This window comes from Diplotaxodon limnothrissa, linkage group LG18 (assembly GCF_057381915.1).
Source record: "Diplotaxodon limnothrissa isolate DT_005_m linkage group LG18, D_limnothrissa_male_GT1.1, whole genome shotgun sequence".
Taxonomy (NCBI): Eukaryota; Metazoa; Chordata; class Actinopteri; order Cichliformes; family Cichlidae; genus Diplotaxodon; species Diplotaxodon limnothrissa.
Genome location: NC_140613.1, coordinates 27,632,320 through 27,654,269, shown reverse-complemented (window position 1 = coordinate 27,654,269; position 21,950 = coordinate 27,632,320). Strand labels below are relative to the sequence as shown.

Sequence of the window (21,950 nt, the reverse complement as noted above, 5' to 3'; positions counted from 1 at the left end):
AATGGGGCAATGGGAGTGGAACACCTGAGCCTGAGGCAGCAGGTTGGCAGATATGTGGTTTATTTTACACATATACAAAGGGTCTGCCTTCACCAAATAAATTATCATGGTAAATACAATGCGCTCCATAAATCTATTTCTTAAAATGCAGCTTTTATGTCTTTTAATCATGATTTACAATTGCACATGGGCGTGCACACACACACGCACGCACGGATAAATTCAGTGTGAAATCCACTGTGAGATCTTTACAAAATATGTTATGTTTGTGTAATAATACTGTGCGTTTTTGCAGCAGGGTGGGGGATTTGTGGGGAATACTCTCTGCTGCGACAGGGATGCTGCAGCACAGCTTCTTCTCAGTGCTACACCAAAGGCTGTAAACCTGTTATTCCTGCTGTCCAGAAGTAGAGGGCGCTATTGTATAGCGTGTAGTCGTTATTGGAGGATCTGAGTCACTTCCGAGTTTGTTCTCAGAAGGTGGGATAGTTTCGAGCTCAATGTTATTTGAAAGAAGGAACGAGGTTTCGTTTTCAAGGACAGCAGAAGTTCCAACTGACCGTAAGAGAATTACGTTTTATGTAATATAATGTGCAGCTATTATTACGATAGTAAGCTGTAGTAAACCACTTCCTTCTCATAGACAGTAGTTTTTAGGATCACCTCTGACTCTTTCCTTTGCGCAGATTCAGCATGTCGGCCCAAAATGCAATAAGGAGCAATAAAACAGCCATTCATGAGATTCTGTCCAGAGACCACAGGCTAATTCTCAACAGAGTTTATGAGAATAAGCTGATCACTCACCGGGAGTACAACAATCTTAAAAGCATCAACAGTGCAAATGTGGAGACACACGTCAATGAGCTCGTGGATAAGATCATGAATAAAGGAGAAGATAAATGCAAAGACTTCCTGAACCTCCTGCAAACCGATGGCGCCATTAAAGAAACTTTCCCTCTGCTGGCGAGTTTACAGCTGAGTTGTACCCCCCTTTTATCCGAGCCTGTCCAAGTGTCTTCATGTCAGCACGGTAACACACACGTAACACAGTATAGAAACACTGTGTCTCCTGTTGTGTTTGGTTGTTTACCTCAGTTTTATTGTTCTTCCCTCACATGTTCTGCTACAAGATGGGAATATGTCACAGGTAAGATGGTGATGCAGAAACAGCCTCCTACACTTGTGACATTGCTTGAGACAGATATGTAGATGAAATTCTGTGGTTACGCATCCTGTAGTAACACATGTAAAATCTTGGTGTCCACTCTTTAGGATGTTTATCAAATCATTAGCCGGCCCGTCGGCCTCTGCGTGATCATAAACAATAAGAACTTCAAGGATGGTTCACAGAGAAGAGGGACAGATAAAGACGCCCGTAAGTTTCAGGGGCAGATTTTTTATTCTTTCTTGTTAGTATCTGGTGCTTAAATATTTTTCTCTAATTACATTTTTTGCAGAAAGCTTGGCAGAGGTGTTCAGGTGTCTGGGCTTCAGAGTGCTGATGTGTGAAGACCTGAACAAGGATCAGATGGATCAGGCACTGACGTTTGTTGCTTCCCTGGCAGACATGTCTCAGCTGCAGAAGTTCAACTTTAAAGAGTAGGATGGCAGCAGCTTTGTTGATCCTCAGCAGGTCCTTGAGCACGGTGATGCTTTCATCTGCTCTATTCTGAGTCACGGAAAAAAGGGTGTAGTTTTGGGAACTGACAGGAACCCCCTCCCCATTAAAGAAATTACCCGGAAGTTCAGGGGGTGTGACCAGTCCGTCCTCACCGGTAAGCCCAAAGTGTTCCTGATCCAGGCCTGCCAAGGAAGTAACATACAGCGTGGAGTGCAGATGAACGATAAGGAGATTGATGATGATACTTCACCATTGACCATCCCTGAGGAAGCTGATGTTCTGGTTGCCATGGCCACTGTTGAAGATCATGCTTCACGTAGACATATAGTCGATGGAAGCTGGTTCGTTCAGTCTCTTTGTGAGCAGCTGAAGGAGCGCTGTCCCAGGTAATTGTTTTAAAATCACCAAACACATGTGCACACTGACCCTGACAGTGATATCAACATGTTTTTGTATCTCTATAAATGCTCTTAGGGGCGAAGACATCGTCTCCATCCTCCACTACGTGAACAATGATGTAGCACATCGAGAGACCTCCTCGTTGGCCAAGCAGATGCCTGAAGTGAGATTCACCCTGAGAAAGAAACTTGTGCTGCCACCTCAGCGCACCTGAAGTCATCATGGAAATACAGCACATCTTACTGTGCAACTAGGGATGCATGATTACTTATCAGAGTTACTTATTATGTTTCTTAAAATGTTTCCTTTAAATTTTCCATCTTTCTCTCATCATTTTAAATCTTATTTTTCTAAATCTGAATCTCGCATTGAGGTGCTGCATTTCATACTGTAGCAGTTTTATATCAAAGAATAAATCTCAGACTGGGAACACACCTGGTGTTATTTGTGTTGGGAGGTTTTTACATGTGCTGCAGTAGAGCTTCACGGGTGCTTTTCCTAAACTGAGCCTTTACATTCTTAAACCTAGTAACATTACTTAATCAAAAAGGTTACTTTTATTTCAAACAACAAATCTCACAACACTCTCCTGATAGTAACAATAAAAATGTTACATTTCACTTGTTATGTCTTTTAATTCTCTCAGAATACATCAGTTTGCTTCAGAACAGTTTGACTTGATTTCTCCCTCCACAAATCCTGAAAGTTACCATGGCTACCATATGTGGTTGAAAGAAACATGTTCCAGCAAAACCTTTTTTCAAAAATGTTGTTTATTTTCTTCTGTCCCTCATTTTGTTTTGTTTTTTTCATGTGGATCTCTGAACTGTTAGATGAAGGGAAATACTTGATTTAAAAAAGGTGAAGTTCAGAGAAGAACATCCCAGTGTTTGAGTAGTCTATGCTGGAGCAAAGAGACCACAGCTGAAGCCTATTATGGTTAATAGGTATTGCGTAAGTGCTGTAGGAAACATCTGCACTGGCCTTCTATCGTCTGATCACACATTGAAGTCATCTTGTCAGTGCTGGAAAGTAACAGTCTTAAACAATCTGTCTATATGCATTGAAATTGCTATAAATAGTACTGAATATATCCAGATTCAAGTCATGTCATAGATATTAACGTATGATATGCAGCTTATAAATGTTTGGGCTGCCTGCAGAGATGAGCATCTCCCTTTGGTTTGTGTGCTTTGACACTTTCAAGAACCTGGCTGTCTGATCACTGATTACATCAGTGATCCTCCAGTCATGGTGGTTATAGACAGAGTTGCCCTGTTTTCATGTTTATTGTTAGTCTTTCAACCCAGTGTTAATGGGGTTGAAATTGAATCCATAAAGAAAGAACGGGTAGAGCCAAAAAACACCTTTGGTTACACGCTTGTCCATAAGTGACAGTGGCTTCCTTCTCAGGCTCCTCAGAAGCTGGTGTGCCCTCTGACTCTCACCTCCCTGCACTCCTCCACCTCATCCTATATGCAAGTCTGACTGAGTGAAATCCAGAATTTAAAAGAACTCTACATCACTCAGCCCTCTGCTTCCTGAAGTGTGGACACAGATTGAAAATGTGGGAGTCTTGCTGTCCACTACAAAGGACACTGAATCAAACATTTTGTTACGTTCCCCTGAGGGATCTAGGCGGGGAGGGGGAAGTAACAAAAGTGACCGGGTCAGAAAAAGGAGTCAAGGAGGCAAAAGGGTAAATTAAAGAGTATTATAGTCTCAATTCATACTAATTAAAAGAGACGGACAAGCCGCTATCACCATTTAAGAAAACAAACAAAACTCAGGCGTTGGTCAATAAAGTAAAACGTAAGCCAAAAAGAAAGAGAGCAGCTCACTAGCTGCAAACACAACACCCACTCAGCTCACAAGCTGTAACCACACTACTGGCACTCTGGCCCAGAGCTCACCTTTCCCTGGGCTTAAATACTTTTAATTACTGATGTGAGTCAGCTGTGTAACAGGGAAAGGTGGCACCTCAGGCAAAAGAGGTGGTGGGACACGCCTACACAGGCACCTTCAGGAGGAGGCCCTGCTAGGGCCGTAACACCCCCTCCCATAAATACAAACCCGTGGTTTGTCAAATTATCACGATAACCAAAGCAAGTCCATAACCGTTTCATCACCTACTTGCAGGCTTTCCACCTACCAAACCCCATAGCAACGGTTAGGCATTTCCTGCGGAAGCTGCCAAACCCATCTCAGTGGGTTCACAACATTGACAGAGAGTGGCCCCAGACCCTTGAAACAGTGTCCCATGTGATAGCCAGGGCTTGGAACCATCACATGTGGAGAACCCAGCAGGCAGCTAGCAGGCTTTACTGAAACACAGACATGATTGTTAGCAAGGGGTGCAGATCAGAATGGTGGTTTTAAACATGAACTTTCTCCCCGCAAATCATTTTGAGGACCGGAGAAATGGTCAACCAGCGGCAGCTCAGGGTTAGTTGACCTCTTACACTGACTACATGACACTACTGAGCAATTATGCTCCAAGTGTAGCCTTTTACTAGGCTGGGCAACCTTGTCGGTTTGAGAACTGCGACTGACTTTTCTCAAAGCAGGCCCGTTTTGCATTGAGTGGGCTTTCTGTTTGAGTGCCAGGTTGACACAATTGGCAACCACATGGCCAGGCTTGTGACAGAAAAAACACAGTTTGGGCCTAGATCTTAAAACCATAACTGCATTTGCTTTGTTAGCTGGCCCACTCTTACCTGTCCAGGATGCACAATGGTGCAGATGGATATCATGTCCTACAGCACTTGCTTTATGAGTCAGCTTAAACTCATCTGCCAGGGTGGCAGCTTGCTGTAAAGTTGTAGCCCTCTGTTCACTTAAATAACAAGCAATAGACTCAGGAACAGAGTTTTTAAAGTCCTCCACCATTATAAGCTCACGTATGGACCCCACATCGTTAACCTGGCTTGCAGAACACCACCTATCAAAGAGCTTTGCCTTCTCCCTGGCAAAGTCACGGTAGGACTGACCCTGTGCCAACTCCAAACCTCTAAACTGCTGCCTATAAGCTTCAGGTATGAGTTCATGGGCTTGGAGGACAGCACTTTTAAGCTTTTCATAAACTAAGCAGTCCTCCATCGACAAAGCAGAACAAACCTCCTGAGCCTTACCTGTCAATTTATATAGTAACATCACGCACCACATGTTTTGAGGCCATTGCAGTGCAGTCGCTATGCGTTCAAATGCAATAAAGAAGCTCTGAACACTGGACTCACAGAAAACTGGAACCAGGTGGATATTATTGCTCATAAACGAGCCTCTGGACACCTGTTCACCAACAGATGTAGGCCCAGTGCTCGTCAGCTCCAGCTGATTCAACTGGAACGCCATTTCAGCCTGAAGAAAACCACCACACACACACACACACACCTGTGCCAATTCTCACAGGCTAGCCAACAATTAATGGTAACCGAACAACTTACTCTTCTTGACCAACTTACCTTCTGCTACCCACACATTAACAAATACAACCTACCCAGTTCCTAAGCACAACAAACTTTACCTACCTATCTTCTGGAGCGTGCTGTGCTCGAGGCAACTTGAAAGGCAGAACTTCAGCGACCGGAGCCCTGAATTGCCTACCCCCAACAGGGAACTAATCCCCACCCAGGATTACTCCAAAAATAAAAAAAGCAAAATAACAAAAGAGTACCCGAAAGAAGAACTTAGGACAAAGCTCAGCTGGACACTCACCTAACTAAACTGGGAAGTTGAATCTCTAAAGGTGAAAAAACCCCCCAAGATAATCAAAAACCAATTCCAACTCAAAACTCCCTTTTCAACGATCCCGGACGAGCCCCCACTTGTTACGTTCCCCTGAGGGGTCTAGGCGGGGAGGGGGAAGTAACAAAAGTGACCGGGTCAGAAAAAGGAGTCAAGGAGGCAAAAGGGTAAATTAAAGAGTATTATAGTCTCAATTCATACTAATTAAAAGAGACGGACAAGCCGCTATCACCATTTAAGAAAACAAACAAAACTCAGGCGTTGGTCAATAAAGTAAAACGTAAGCCAAAAAGAAAGAGAGCAGCTCACTAGCTGAAAACACAACACCCACTCAGCTCACAAGCTGTAACCACACTACTGGCACTCTGGCCCAGAACTCACCTTTCCCTGGGCTTAAATACTTTTAATTACTGATGTGAGTCAGCTGTGTAACAGGGAAAGGTGGCACTTCAGGCAAAAGAGGTGGTGGGACACGCCCACACAGGCACCTTCAGGAGGAGGCCCTGCTAGGGCCGTAACAATTTGTTTAAGGTTAAGTGGGATAGGTTTACTGTACATTTCTGAAGTCCTACTAAATTCAAAATAAAAATCCCCAAGAATATTGAATGAAAAAAAATCGACTTTTAGCAACAGAAACATAATATCTACAAATGTATCTATTTAGATTGTAAGCCCAACAAGGGACAATTGTTGAAAATTAGCAGTAGCTATAAACCTGTGTGCGGTACATCAGTTTCATGTCTTGCACTTGAAATATGTTAAACTGCACTGTCCCTTTTAAATAAAAAAAATAAAATGATCAAATTTAAAAAAAAAATCAATTAAGCTCCCTTGTTGCTATAACATGTGAAATGGCCATCATTTTGACCCCCACAAATGTGGCCCAGGATGTCCTCCTGACAGTACAGTAGGACTGTTTTTAAGATTGTTCTGTCTAGCAGCTTTTGCAATCAGAATTATGATCTGAATTCACTATTATATATTGTATTGCATAATTGTTTGCTTGATGTAAAGATCTCAGACTTAAGTAAATTAATTCACAAAAATTAATTGCTGGTTTTTAGGAGGAATAGTAATCAGTGTTCTTTGTTTTGTTTTTTATTAGCTTATGTACAGCGCCTCTATTTTTGTATAATTCCTTCCTCTAGATTTGGTGGTGAATAGTCAGCCTACAATTCACACATACAATGGTCTTTACGGTACTCCAGCATCGTTGCCATGCCAACAGAGATTTGGTCGTCAGCTTCCCTTCCGTAGCAGAAAAATGCTAAGCAGGAAAAGTGTGGGATAAGACTGCTTTGCATAAAATTACCCAGACAAACTGCCTGTCGAGGCAGGCGAGTGTCCTGTGAAGTTGCTCCCACACACTTTTCAGGCTGTTTTAAAGATGGAAGCCACGCTGGGTGAACAGACTGCTGTGGGTTTTTCAGCGGGGACTGAAGGACCTGAACAGCGACAGGAGCTGGAAGCCTCTGACGAAGCTGTCACGTTCATGTCCGGCATCGGTGAGTTCGCATCCAATTTAGGCTAATATGGTCGGTAGGAAACAGCTGAGTCCAAAACTACCTGAAAAGCAAAAAACCGTGAAATCATTACAGATATTTGAATCTGTCCACTTTGGCTTTGCCTTCTGTGTCCCTTCGCTTCTCAGAGCCTGCCGAGCTGCAGAAGTGTGTGTTTGCAGACTCGCTGGTGACTGTATCAGAGGGGGGGAGAGAGCTGGGGGAGTTCAGTGTGACGGTGGAGTTTGCCCGGAGAGAGCAGCCATGCATGATGCTTCATGCTCAGAGCCACGGAGCCATTGTCCCTGTGGGACAGCAGTGACAGGTGACAGCAGGCAGAGGATGCTAGGACAAACTGATCTTTGCTGTTTCCTGTTGTTAGTATTTCTCTTCATACCCTTTACTCTGTTTAAGCCTACCTAACGACTGACCTGGAGGTGCTGGAGGAAGATCACCATGAATATGTCAAGGTGAGTCGCTGAATCCTTTCCGGGCTGTTTCTTTTTACATTGACTCAGCTCAGCAGATGCATTAAGTGGAAATATTGCACCTTTGATGGGCTTCTATACTTCTCTCCTCAGCTCGAGGGCCATAGTGTGGACAAAAGGTGTCACATGGTGCAGTGTGATGGGCAGATGGTGATCCATAAGGTTACGACTGTGGGAGAGGTCAGATAACCACTGCTTTATAGGTCAACTCACTAATATATTAATGAAACAGTACCACAGTCATTCAGAGCAACTTCCACGCTCTCTTTGCAAGAGTTAGTCCAGTATTTACAAAATCCTTACTTACTGTTGCGCATTTACTGCATGTTGTCATTTGTGTGTGTGTGTGTGTGTGTGTGTGTGTGTACAGGAGGTGACAGAAGAGAGCATGTCCTACCCCATGTCTGTCCTGAGAGGGCTGGTAACTGAGGGCTCCAGCTTGCTGCTGATGCGCCTGATCGCTCTGAGGAGGAAGATGCCAGAAAACATGATGTTTGTCTCCTTAGACCCAGGATTACACATAATTAACACCTCTTTTGTAAGTCTTTATGCCTGTGTAAGACATCCTGGTCCATCAGTAACTTGTTTGAGTACTGAGCTCTGATTGTGGTCTCTTTTGTGCTCAGAGAGAGCTGGGTCAGAGGCAGCTAGAGGTCGGGGGTGAGCTCCTGGATGTATTTGGTGTAGAGAGGACTATTCAGTCCATGGAGGGCAGCCCCAGTACCTGGCAGTGCTACTTCCTGGATGATGGGTAAGCTTAATATATGTACCTCTCCATCATCCCACACATGTTGGACTGTGTTACTGCCTCCCTCTGTGCACCAGACAGACTGCAGCTGCCCACTGTTGAGTTTCATGTTTATATTACCTACTGCTGATAGGAGGTCACTAATGTAGACTAAACAACAAATCATTTTAATCACACAATAGCACTACTTATTGAATGCTTCCCTTAATCACAAGGGATCCATTAGTTAGGAGGTTAAAAGGACAGGACTGTTGTCAGCATGGGCAACCAGTATGAATGAACCATCAGTGATTCCCCAGTGGTTGGGTTTATTTAACTTGTAGAAAAAGGTAGTTTAAATTACACAAAAGATTGCCACACTTGGACTAACAATCTCTTAAAAAGACCAAACAAGGTTAGATTTCAAGTCACTGACTTAAAGCTAAATAAGTAAATTAAGCTAACTCACCTTAGCTGCTCCCAGTCCAGAAGCAAACAGAGTGAGGTGGAAGGGAGTGCAGTCATTATATACTCTGTGCCAGGTAAGTTCAGGTATGGAACAAAGGAGCCCACCAGTGATAAGAAAACTCCGACAGTAAGTGAGGTTAAAGAGGTGTGGATGAAACAGGGAAAGGGGTAAATAAAAGAAGAATTTCTACTATTTCCCACATGTTTGATTTGGCATCCTTCCTGGTACAACCCTGCTTGTGATTTATGTCACCTCCTGGTCTTAAACTAGAGATCTTTCACATGTTAGCCAAAACTATTAACCACTGCTAATGGAGCCATTGATGCTTCTTCTTTGTGGGTCCAAACTATAACATTAGCTATAGTAGAATAGTTAATTGCTTTGTGTCCTTGACATCTTAGGAACTATTCAGTTTCTAAAAATGATCATTTTGAAGGGAAAGGTTCCCATAAAGTGTAGATATACCTACGGAATAGGACACATCTGATTTTTGTATGCGAAAGAATATTGGTGATACATGAGGACTTTCTGGTTTAACTCAAGCGGTTTCTGAATAACAAGTAAGTGCTATTATTGCTGTTATGTGTTACACTAGTGCTTTCAATTTGACTCGTTATATTCTCTGATCAGGCATCTGGTGACCAGAGTTCAGGTGGGGTCACCAGTCACCATGAGACTTCTAGAGTTGCCATCAAAGGCAGAAAAAGGTTACACACATCCCCCACACACATATTCACACATAAGAGGTATGATTCCAATGAAAGATTCAGTGATATTTGTGTATTTGTAATTTTACAGTAGATTTCAAGAAGATCCCCCTTGTGTGGGAGGAAGACATGCAGATGCGTTCTAAGTTTCTGGACAGAAAGGTAGCCGGTCATGTGCAACAGGAGATTAATACTAGACTTCCATTACTCTACTGACCATCTGAGCAGAAAATGAATGTGTGTTTATGTCTTGTTTTGGCAGGAAGAGCTTAAGGCCGACCACTCCTCATACTTGAGACAGCATCCAGAGATTCGAACACTAATATCTGACTTCCTGCAGTTGCTGTTGTTGAGGAAACCAGACGACGTCTTTCTGTTTGCCAGAGAGTACTTCACCCCTTTTGCCTCCAATCATCCTGCAGACGCAGACCAGGAAGCCCAGTCCCTCTGGTCACATTATCACATGCATAGCTGGACTGGCCATCGGGCATACCGGGCATTTGCCCGGTGGGCCGCTGGCGATTTTTTGTTTTTATGGGCCGATGGATTTTTTTTTTTTTTAGGAAGGGTATATATAATGAAAGGTGTTGGATTGGCCAATTGGTCATGATCGACTCTGGGCTGGACCAATTACAGCCGAGGAGGCTGGATGCACCCTCCCCCTTGTTTAGCAATCACGTGATTTTCGCGCATTGCATGCCGGGAACTCGTGGCAAAACAATCCAAGTACCGCATCAAATGCAAGCGTTTGCAGCACCGCAAAACGTTCATTCTCCGGTTCCAATACCTTCTTGTTTTTTCTTTGCCGCACAAAAAAGGAATGTACAAAACAAAAGGAGAACAATGCCGGTCCGTACAAAGACAGACTCGACGAAAAGACAAAGAAAAATACGAGGAAAAAATCAAAGGAGTGAAAGGGTCAGACCCTTACGAGCACACAGAGTGGACAAAAGACTTAGCGTGCTGCCCAACTTTCACCACGCTCAGATTTATAATTATACGGTTCTTGGAGTGAGTGCATACACTCGTGAAGTTTAGTAACTTCAGGTCACTGCAACAAGCCCAGGTACAGTTTACTGACGGATGGGTGCAGGACCTTGAAATGCACCGTGTAGAACGAAAGACCATCGTACGAACAAAGGTAAGTTTACCAGTCTCACAAATCGTCGTCATAAATACACATTCGTTAACCGTTTATTAATATAACCTTTGAGCTCAATGGTAATTAATTACTAGTGGAAATAATTTCTGGTAGCATTACAAAAATGTAGCAGTGACAATAATATTGTATGTTGTAATCGCACTGGACAATTAGTGATACAAAACAACTGTTTTACCCTGTGAATAAAAGTATGTTTTTGTCAATGTACCATGGCAATAACAGAAGCGAAACGCAATATTGTGTCAGGACAATTCAGTGTGAATGGTTGTCTGTCCCTGTGTGTTAGCCCTGCGACAGACTGGCGACCTGTCCAGGGTGTACCCCGCCTTTCGCCCTATGACAACTGGGATAGGCTCCAGCGCCCCCCGCGACCCTGAAAAGGATAAGCGGAAGCGGATGGATGGATGGACAATTCACTATTTAAGCACAATAAATAAAGGAGCATAGCGCGACAATTTCTGTTCAGCGCCAGACTTGCTTGTAACCTATATCACCAATTATGTTAAGAAAAATGACGTATTAACTACTACAAAACTCTGACCTTTGTGGGAATGCTTGGAGGAGACCAACATGTGAGCTGAAGTGTTCTGAGACGTTATATTTGGTATATCCAGACCATCCGTCGGCTCTTACTTCGGAAACATGGCTTAAAAAATTTCTCTTCAACGACGTAATCCGATAAAAAAAAACAATGATCTCTTTACCCGTCGGCTTCCCGTGGCTGTCATGCGACCAGCTATTGCAGTTAATAATACAACAGCTTCTTGGCATTTTTTGGGTTTCTTTTTATCGCTGTGTAACTGAGTTCAATTGAACGCCTGCGTGCGCCAGTACCTCTTGCCACAAGTTCCCAGAATCCTTTGTTTTACCCCTGAATGACGTCACATTTTCAATCTTTATCCTGGTGGGCCGGTCTCTAGTCAAAATGCCCGGGCCGATGTTTTGTCCCAGTCCAGCCCTGTGAGCACGTAAATAGCAGGGGGAGGCGGGGCTTGTTCTTTCTTAACCAATTGGGTTTCAAATTTATTCTTTGGGGTTTCTTATATGTATTTATATTTTATTATCGATTTAACCCTCATAATGTCCTCCCGATTTCCATACAATTTTGCTCCTCAGGGGTCAAAAATGTCCCCACTTCATTTGACTGTTTTTTAAAGTAAAAAGTATAAATTGTCAATCAATTCAGTGTTACACCTTAGTTTTACTTAAGACCAACACATTAACACAAAATTTACTCAACATTTTACATTTTAGGGCCACCAGACCTTGTTTACAAAAAATACACCCTGTTTTTTAGCGAAAATAAAACAAGAAAATTAAATATTTAATTGTTTAGATAATTTTGACTATCTGAATAGCCACAGAGTGCTGTATGTTGAACTTTAGTGAGAATTATTATTATTTTTGAACCATTTATGGAGTTAGAAAGTTAGTAGGGTTGCCAACTCCCTGAAAAAAAAATAAGGGACACCTCGTGGCCAGGGCCGGGCAACCCAGTTCACCCTTCCCAGTGTGGTGAATTTTGTAGCTCTTTTTTTGTGTGTGAAATTATTTGACTTGAATTTGATTTAAGCAGATGCATATTCTTTGTGATATGACCATATGGGAAACAAATGATCATTTAGCCATTTATTTTTAGCTCAAAATGACAACATTAACACAGTAAAACAGGTCTCTTTCTTAAACAGAAGCCTGTCATGCTTAACTTTTGAGAATATAAGTAAATCTTTCTTTAAAAGAACTCTGTCCTGCTTAACTTAAAATTATATAAATTAATAGAAAACAATAGCACGAAAAATATTCTTGTAACAGTGCACATATAGTGCATTTAGTACAATTGGCTTCAGTTGAGGTATTATTTCAGCTTTTCTAATGCTAATCAGCTGCTCCTGTTTGTAAACCCGCTTGTTCCCATGATTACGCATCTTAAGTCATCATCATTATTCATCTATGTATTACTTTTATGTATTATTCATCTATTTGTTGTAATCATCTATCCTTACAGATGTTTATTACACAAAATAAATGATATTATCACACTTCTGGCCACATAGCGCTGATATTCACCGCACATGCCCATATTAACCTTAACCAGAGGGTTTAAAAAAAACAAACCAATGTTTACATACCATATCTGCTTTTGCCGTGGCCTGGTGGACAAAAAATTGATTAAGGGTTCCCCGAGCTTTCACGCCCCTCATGTTCTTCATGTGCCCACCACTAGAAGCATGCCTATGGAAAAAGTGCGCCGGCACACAGTTCCCATTCCTCCCTGTACTTTTGCAGCCTTTTTTTTTCTTTCTTTAAGGGGAACAAACATTGCTGCTCTAATGCTGGGCTTACACTGTGCGATTTTTGGCCCATTTTGAGACGATTTTTGAGTCGTGCTACCGATTTGGTGATCGGCCCGATTTTGGCCTTCATCGTGCATCGTGTAGTATACGTGGGGTAACGAGAAGCGATTAACACCTCACGACCAGCTCCCGATCATCAATTGCTCGTGAGGGTGTCACCGCAGCCGCTCACACTGCTCACACGCAAACACGTAAACGTCGGTGAAAAAGATGATCTGGACACAAGCGATGGAGGCACAACTTGTAGAACTTTGGAAAGCTCATCCGAGCCTTTTCGATGTGGAATCACAAAATTATCACGACCACAACAACCGTGAAAATAGTTGGATTTACATTGCTGGTCAATCACAGCTGCCTGATCAATGTTTTTCATTAGCAATTTAGCAAAGTTGATGGTGGTGGTGTGTCTGTGTGAGTGAAAGACAGAGAGAGAGAGAGAGCGCGACAGATTTTCTGTTATAACCTTCATTTTATGGAGGCACAGTGTGAGCACTCAGGTCGCATCAGAGCATCGGGCCGTATAGTGTGAGACCTGCATCGTGACCTACCAACTTCTAACCCCTGCGAGTCAATCGTGCAGTTTGAGCAGGAGCTGAACAACGTGACTGAAAAAAATCGCACAGTGTCTGCCCAGCTTTAGGTGTACTGTCGTCCGAGACTTGCACCGCAGTGTCGGCGTTTGTTTCCCTGTTGGCCATGCTTGTTGTTGTGGTCATCTGTTGTCTTCCGGTATTTTCTCCGTAAGCGACCTTTCCTCGACCAATGAGATGAGCGGTAATCTGAATTGTCATACTCGAATTGTCATAAGAGTGCTGTGAGCTCATTGGTCACAAAGCAGGAGAGGGGCTGGGAATTATGTTTTCAAACAAAGTGTTAATTCCATAAACATTTATAGACTACTTTTGATTGTCACTGTATTACGGGACAAAGCGCGTCCCTTATTAGCTCAATACGGGACATGTACTTTTGTTTCTAAATACGGGACGATTCCGTTTTTTAAGGGACTGTTGGCAACCCTAGAAGTTAGCAGGGAGTTAGCTCGCTAGCTTCTATCTAAATACAATATAGCATGTCCTGACTGCGGGGTTTTGGAAACAAATTAAAACGTACAGCTCTGCTATCACTTCCAGCATAAATGAAGACAGAAAACTAAACAGCAGTGACGTTTGTAGGGTTACTGAAGTTGGGCTAGCTGGTATATAATGATGTGCTACGTGACCGCTAGCGACACAGCTATGTTAGCATAATATAAACAAGCTAACTTTTTTTCCACTCGATAAAAGTTAACGTGAGTGTTCTCGGTGGTCAGGAACAAATGTAATCGCATGGCAGGATGCTGTAAAAGGACCAAACTTCAGTCAGGAGAACAACTGAGATAATCCATCCACAATACGAGGTTAGTCATTCATATACTGCTGCATGGGCTGGGCTGTAGTTACATCCTAAGGTTTTAAAAACTGAGCTTAAATAAATGATTAGCTGTAATAAAAGCCGAGGGAGGTCAACAGTGATCACTGACTGTTTTAGGAGCTTTTTGAGATCAAATAGAAGAAAATACATAACATTAAACATGTTAACAACACAAAAGCCATATTAAACGCAGACTACTTTAGACCCGGAAGTAGGATTCATCGCGTCATCACTGAACAACCGGATATGTAGGTGTGGTTTGGCTCTAGAAGAAATGCGAGTTTCACTTGTGATTACACTTCAGCGGAAGTATCAACAGTGCATGCATTAACCTGAACGTGGACAACAGCAGAGGTGGGCAGTAAAGATAAATATTTTGTTACTGTGCTAAGTAGAGTTTTAAATTTACATCTACTTCACTTGAGTAGGTTTTTTTCATTTTCAAAACAGGCTCGTTACTTTCGGTTTGACATGTTTGAATGGAGTCATTACTTCGTCGTTGCGAGAAACACATGAAAGGCAGTCCTGCTCGTGCATTAATCACCAGATGTGGTATAAAAAGAGATGAAAGAGGCAAACACATGTGCCATAGTTAGGGGTTTAAGTGGGCCTTTTTATTTATTTATCATCAGCAAGGAACAAGTGACTTTTAATGTCATAAACTTTATGGACAGGATCATACTTCTACTTTTTAACGACAAAACCCTCTACTGGTGCAGTTTGATATATACAGTGGGGCAAAAAAGTATCTCTACCAGTTTCTCTGCACTCCAGCCTCCTCTGTTCCATGTGAAGGGATGTTCCTTAAGGCAGGAGAAATTATCTCCACGAAAAGGAACAAGTTCGGCCATCGCACACTAGAACAAATTCTCTTTTTAAATAAAAATGAAAAAGGGTTACCGTCAATGCATCATGTTTTTAATTTGCAAGTTCATAAGCATTTTCCTTTTCCATTTCACAATCAATTCTACCCCCAGGTCAAAAATATGTCTGGGAAAATTTCCCTAATTTAATATTATTTATAAATATACCCCTCCGGCGATTAATTGCATACCTGCATGGAGGCAAGACCTCACAGCAGAAGCCTACTCCATAATGTGTTTAACATTATTATATGTATATATATGTAACGTGGTATTTTTCAATTATTGTATTTACCAACATCAAGAAGTCACAAGCAAAGAAAGACCACACCATGGTGCATATTTAAACAAGGAGAGTTTACTGGTCAAAACTATTTATTAAACAAATAAAAGACATTTTTTTAACCACCAAAAAATACACGTTCAAAGAAACACAACGGAGGCCCAATATCAGACAGAACTCCACTCTGTAGAGTGGGCAATCATAATGAAGCGGTTGGTTTTATTTTGTGGATTCAAGCTGCTCTTCATATTTTTGGCCACCAGATGTCACCAGAGAGGACTGTGTTGAAAAGCTTCGCGTAATGAACCGTTTTTCAATACAAGCTTCAATGCTTCAGAAAGCTTCATTTGGCCATCACTAGTAGCCAGGGTTTGAAACCATTAAATATGAAGGAAGATAATTGGACCACACCACCACTTCCTGCTGAAGGGGGAAATGTGTGTTTTCTTTACTTGACCTGGGTAGCAGTTGAGGAACCAAATCCCACGGCACAGCACATCATTGGTGCCCTGAGCCAAAGCAGGTTTGAAGGACTAACCTGTCTAGTGATGCGCAGCAAATGTATTGTATTTGTTAAAATAGTATTTGAGATGCATACAGTGAGACCCAAAGTTCTAGTCTGGACAATAATTTGCATGCAAAAGCCAGGTGCAGCAAAAATGAAAACTCATATATGCAAATTGATGTTTAATTTCTTTAAAAAAAATTTGTCGGAAGGTTAAATGAAATTGAATTTTCTGGCAATTATTTCATGTTTCGGGCTTCACAGGTTTAAAGCAGATTTTTTAAGACTTTTTGTCATCTGGCGTATAAACTTTCATCATTTAAACTTTTAAACTTGTTGCATGAGAAAGCCAAATAACAAAGTTGACCTTAACATCAGCACAAATTTAATGTGAGAAAATAGTTTAGAAAGAAGAAGTGGGGGTGGTTTGGTACCTATTTGTTAGAAAGTCATACCACAGCATCTACTTTAAACTTCCTTAAGCTGCAGACAGAGGTCCTCTGGGATTGGTCGCAAAAAAAGCCAAATAAGGTGAAAATCAAAAGAAAAAGGAAGAACATAAAAATAGATTAAGGGCAGAGGGCATCTTGAAGGGGCAAAAACAACAAGGAACAGAGGCAATGGAGCAAAGGTGCTAGCAACTAACTCAAATGAAAGGACTGTTAGTGCTAGTTGTGTGTACTGTGAAAGGTCGAGTCACAGCCTACTTAAGTGTAGAAGGTTCATAAATGAGAGCATTGTTGAGAGACTAAAGTTTGTTCAAGACAAGAAGTTATGTTTTGGCTGTCTGAACTCTGGTCATCGCTCCAAGGATTGTGAAGGGAGAGAAACCTGTGACACATGTAATAAAAGACATCCAACATGTCTTCATGACAATCGCACGAAGGAAGACAGAACAAGGAGAAATCCACACAAGAACAGTGACAGGACAAGACAAACGAACGCAGATGTCTCACAAGACAACAGTGTCACACCAACAACAAGTGAAGCAACTTCTAACAGAGTCACACAGAATGTTGACGACACTCACACATCTTCCATTATTCCAGTATGGGTGTCAACCAAAGGTTAGCCAGAGCATGAAATTCTTGTGTACGCGCTCCTTGATACACAGAGCGATACGACCTTTATTCTTGAAGAAACGGCACAAGCTCTGCATATCAAAGGTGAATCGACTCAGCTAAAGCTCACTACTATGTTTTCAAGAAACACAGTTGTGTCCTGTCGCAAGCTCTCAGGTCTACAAGTCAGAGGGTTCTACTCAAATAAGACCATTTCTCTACCAGTGACGTATGCCAGAGACTTTATTCCCGCAAACCGAGATCACATTCCATCGCCTGCAACAGCTAAGGCATGGTCTCATCTTGAATGCATTGCAAGTGAGATCGCTCCACTACAAAGTTGTGATGTTGGTCTGCTGATTGGGTACAACTGCCCCCAAGCACTTGTTCCTCGTGAGGTTGTGTCTGGAAAGGAAAATCAGCCGTTTGCGCAAAGAACTGATCTGGGATGGAGTATTGTGGGTTATGGCAATCCATGTCTCGATTATAGAGACGCCTTCGGAATAAGTCACCAAGTCATTGTGAAGGAAGTGGTGCCTGACATTAATCCCTCTTTAAATCTCACCAACAAGGTTCACTATGTCTACAGAACTCAAATAAAGGAAATGATCTCTCCCACAGAGGTCCTAAAGATGTTGGAGTCTGACTTTGTTGAGAAAGCACCAGAAGACACAAAGGTCTCTCAAGAAGATCTCAAATTTTTAACAAAGATGAAGGCCGGCATTAGGCACAAGGAGGATGGTCATTTTGAAATGCCACTCCCATTTAAGAGTGAAAGGCCGAACCTGCCAAACAACAAGGCATGTGCTATTCATCGCCTCAAATGTTTAGAAAAAAAGCTCAAGAGTAACAAGCAGTACTACATGGACTATAAGAAATTCATGAATGACATCCTAGCCCATGGAGATGCTGAAAAGGTCACAGAGCAAGACATTGACAAGACACCAGTTTGGTACATCCCACACCATGGTGTGTATCATCCACAAAAACCCGGAAAGATTCGTGTCGTCTTTGATGCCTCTGCCAAGTTCCAAGGCGCTTCTTTAAATGACCATCTCCTCACTGATCCAGAGCTAACAAACACCTTGCTCGGAGTCTTGTGTCGCTTCCGAAGAGGCCCAGTGGCTTTCATGTGTGACATCGAACGCATGTTCCACCAATTCCATGTGCATGCTTGTGACCAAGATTACCCACGGTTCTTGTGGTGGGAGAACGGTGACCTTGAAACTCCATTCACTGTCTACAGGATGAAGGTACACCTATTTGGAGCAGCATCTTCTCCAGGTTGCGCCAACTATGGCCTCAAGCATCTTGCAGCTGAAGGGGAAGGAAGTTTTAATGAAGAAACCATCAAGTTCATCAAAACCAACTTCTATGTTGATGACGGACTAGCAAGTGTTGACACTGAAGATCAGGCAATACAGCTGGTTAATGAAGCACGCAAACTCTGCAGCATGGGCAAACTTCGGTTGCACAAGTTCATCTCAAACAGCACCAAAGTTCTAGCTTCACTTCCGAAAGAAGAATGCGCTGCAGCTCCCAAAGAGCTAGATATGGCACTCGGTGAAGTACACATGGAAAGAGCACTTGGCGTACAATGGTGTGTGGCGTCAGATCAATTTCAGTTCAGAGTAGTTGTTAAGGACAAACCACTCACCAGAAGAGGAGTATTGGCCACAGTCGCCTCTGTGTTCGATCCACTTGGGTTTGTGTCACCTTTCATTCTGCTGGGAAAGCAGATTTTGCAACAAATGTGTCGAGATAAACTCAGCTGGGATGATAACATACCTGACAGACTTCGACCTCGGTGGGAGTATTGGTTGCGTGACCTGGGAAACCTGGCAGACGTAAAGGTTCACAGATGCTACATTCCTGCGAACTTCAAGGCACAGCACTACGAACTTCATCATTTTTCTGATGCAAGTGCATCTGGATATGGAATGTGCACTTACCTCAGAGCAGTAAGCACAACTGGTGAAGTCCACTGCTCATTGGTGATGGGAAGATCAAGAGTTCCACCAACCAAAGTCACAACTATACCTCGGCTTGAGTTGTCGGCGGCCGTTGTTGCTGTGCGCACTGGTGACATGCTGAAAAAGGAATTGGAAATGGAAATTTCAGAAGAAAGGTATTGGACTGACTCGAAGGTGGTACTCGGATACCTCAGCAATGAAGCCAGAAGATTTCATGTGTTTGTTGCAAACCGAGTGGAACGCATCAAACAAAGCACAGATTCAACCCAATGGAGGTATGTAACTTCCGAAGATAATCCGGCAGACCACGCCTCAAGAGGTCTTACAGCAGAACAACTTGTAGCATCAAACTGGTTCAAAGGCCCAGACCTCTTTTGGCAGAAGGTCATACCCAGTGAGGAAATTAAGGTGGGAGAGTTATCAACCAGTGACCCGGAGGTTAAGAAGGTTCAAGTCCACAAGATACAAGGGGAGGAACAAAGGTCACTGTTAGATCGCTTACACAAGTTTTCCGACTGGTCGAGGATGATTAAGGCAGTTGCTAGACTCAAGCGCTATGTGAAAGAAGCAAAGGATCACAAGAGTAGATCACACGACATCAGTAGCCTACAAGAGAGAAAGGAAGCAGAGTTAACAATCATAAAGGTGGTTCAAGAAACAGCCTTTGCTCAGCAAATAAAAACCTTGCAACATCATGATGTGATGCAGATGAAAGACAAGGTTAGCAAGTTACACAAGTTATGTCCATTTCTTGATGACCAAGGCATTCTTCGGGTAGGCGGACGCTTAACACATGCAGCTTTGCACCCCAATGTCAAGCATCCCGCGATCCTGCCAAGAGACAGTCACGTGTCGGCATTACTGGTCAAACATTATCACGAGAAGACATACCATCAAGGTATGTCTTCATGAATGAACTTCAAGCTAACGGATTCTGGATTCTTGGATGCAGCAAGATTGTGTCATCTTACATCTATAAATGTGTAAAATGCAGAAGGTTCAGAAGGCGCACAGAGCAGCAGAAGATGGCAGACCTCCCAGAGGATCAGATGGAGACCACACCGCCATTCACCTACTGTGGGATGGACTGCTTTGGTCCTTTTTATGTCAAAGAAGGCCGCAAGGAGCTAAAGCGTTATGGCTTGCTAATCACTTGCATGTGGTCCAGAGCAGTGAATCTTGAAATGCTTGACGATCTCTCTACAGATTCCCTCATCAACTCATTACGTGCATTCATGGCCATCAGAGGTACAGTTCGTCAGATAAGATGCGATCAAGGCACGAATTTTGTCGGCACTAGAAATGAGTTTATTGGAGCATTTAAGGAAATGGATCAAGCCAAGCTAGGGAAACTGGACTGTGAGTTTCTCATGAACACCCCAGCGTCTAGTCATATGGGTGGTGTCTGGGAAAGACAAATTCGCACCATAAGAAGTGTTCTCATGTCCATTCTGGAACAATCAGCCAAACAACTCGACAGCTCCTCTCTGAGGATATTCCTGTATGAAGTCATGGCAGTGATTAATAGCAGACCATTGACTACTGACGAACTATGTGATCCATCAAACCCAGAACCTTTAACACCGAATCACATACTAACCATGAAGTCTACAATCATCTCTCCACCTCCAGGAAGGTTTGTGAAAGAAGATCTTTATCTCCGTAAGAGGTGGCGTCGTGTTCAACTACTTGCCAACACTTTCTGGACAAGGTGGAAAAAGGAGTATTTGTTAAATCTTCAAGGCAGACAGAAGTGGACCAAAGAGCACAGAAATGCTAAGATCAATGATGTTGTCCTCCTGAAGGATGAGATAACTCCACGCAACCAGTGGAAGTTGGCAAGGATCATTGAAGTGTATCCTGGAAAGGATGGAAAAGTGAGGAAGGTGAAATTGCTGCTGAGTGATCCAACCCTGGATAGAGCAGGAAAACGTACCTCCAAACCTGTGCACCTGGAAAGACCCATTCAGAAGACAGTCATTCTGATGGAAGCGGAAAACGATTCTCCACCGCACTCTGCTTAAAGGATAATTCACGATAGTTCATTCAAAAGCCGTTCATTAGTTCATAGGCAATACTTTATTCTTTTTAATCACAAGTGATTGGTGGGAGTGTAACGGTCTTTTGCATTTGATGTTTGTTGCATTTGATGTTTGTTGCATTTGATATTTGTTAAGCTGTATGTCTGGATTTTGTTCCTTTGCGCCCTCTGGTGGTGAACTGTGTAGGGTACAGCTTTGCTGTTTGGGTCTCCACCCAGCCACTTTTCTTTTGCTAGCGCACATGGTGTCTGCATTCTGCAACTCACAGTTAGCTCCACACATGGAGAAAATATTGTTTAAAGCGTGAAAATAATTGATGAAGAAGATGGAAGATAAGGCAATAAGGCCATAAAGGACTATTTAGCACCTCCTGGATGTCAGCTCACGAGGTTTGTGTATTTTAAATGGTTTATTTTTTGTAATTAAGGATTTTTTGATTGATTGACATTACGTACAAGAGCGCATTTTGATGTGATGTTTTTGTTTTATTGTTTTGTCCGTGAGCAGTTCTCACGGGTTGCCAAGACCAGAATAAACCCTGTTTTATAACTACATCGTGCGTACGTCAATCCTTGAGGGTGCTACATCAGCCATGATCACTGTTGTAACACTAGAAAACATGACTAACATGATGACTTAC

The 21,950-nt window shown here is 42.6% G+C and overlaps 1 pseudogene; it reads left to right on the top strand.

Annotated features, from left to right (window-relative positions):
• The first annotated feature begins 693 nt into the window (after positions 1 to 693).
• Positions 694 to 2,234, top strand: LOC146613864 (caspase-3-like; annotated as a pseudogene).
• Positions 2,235 to 21,950: the final 19,716 nt, after the last annotated feature.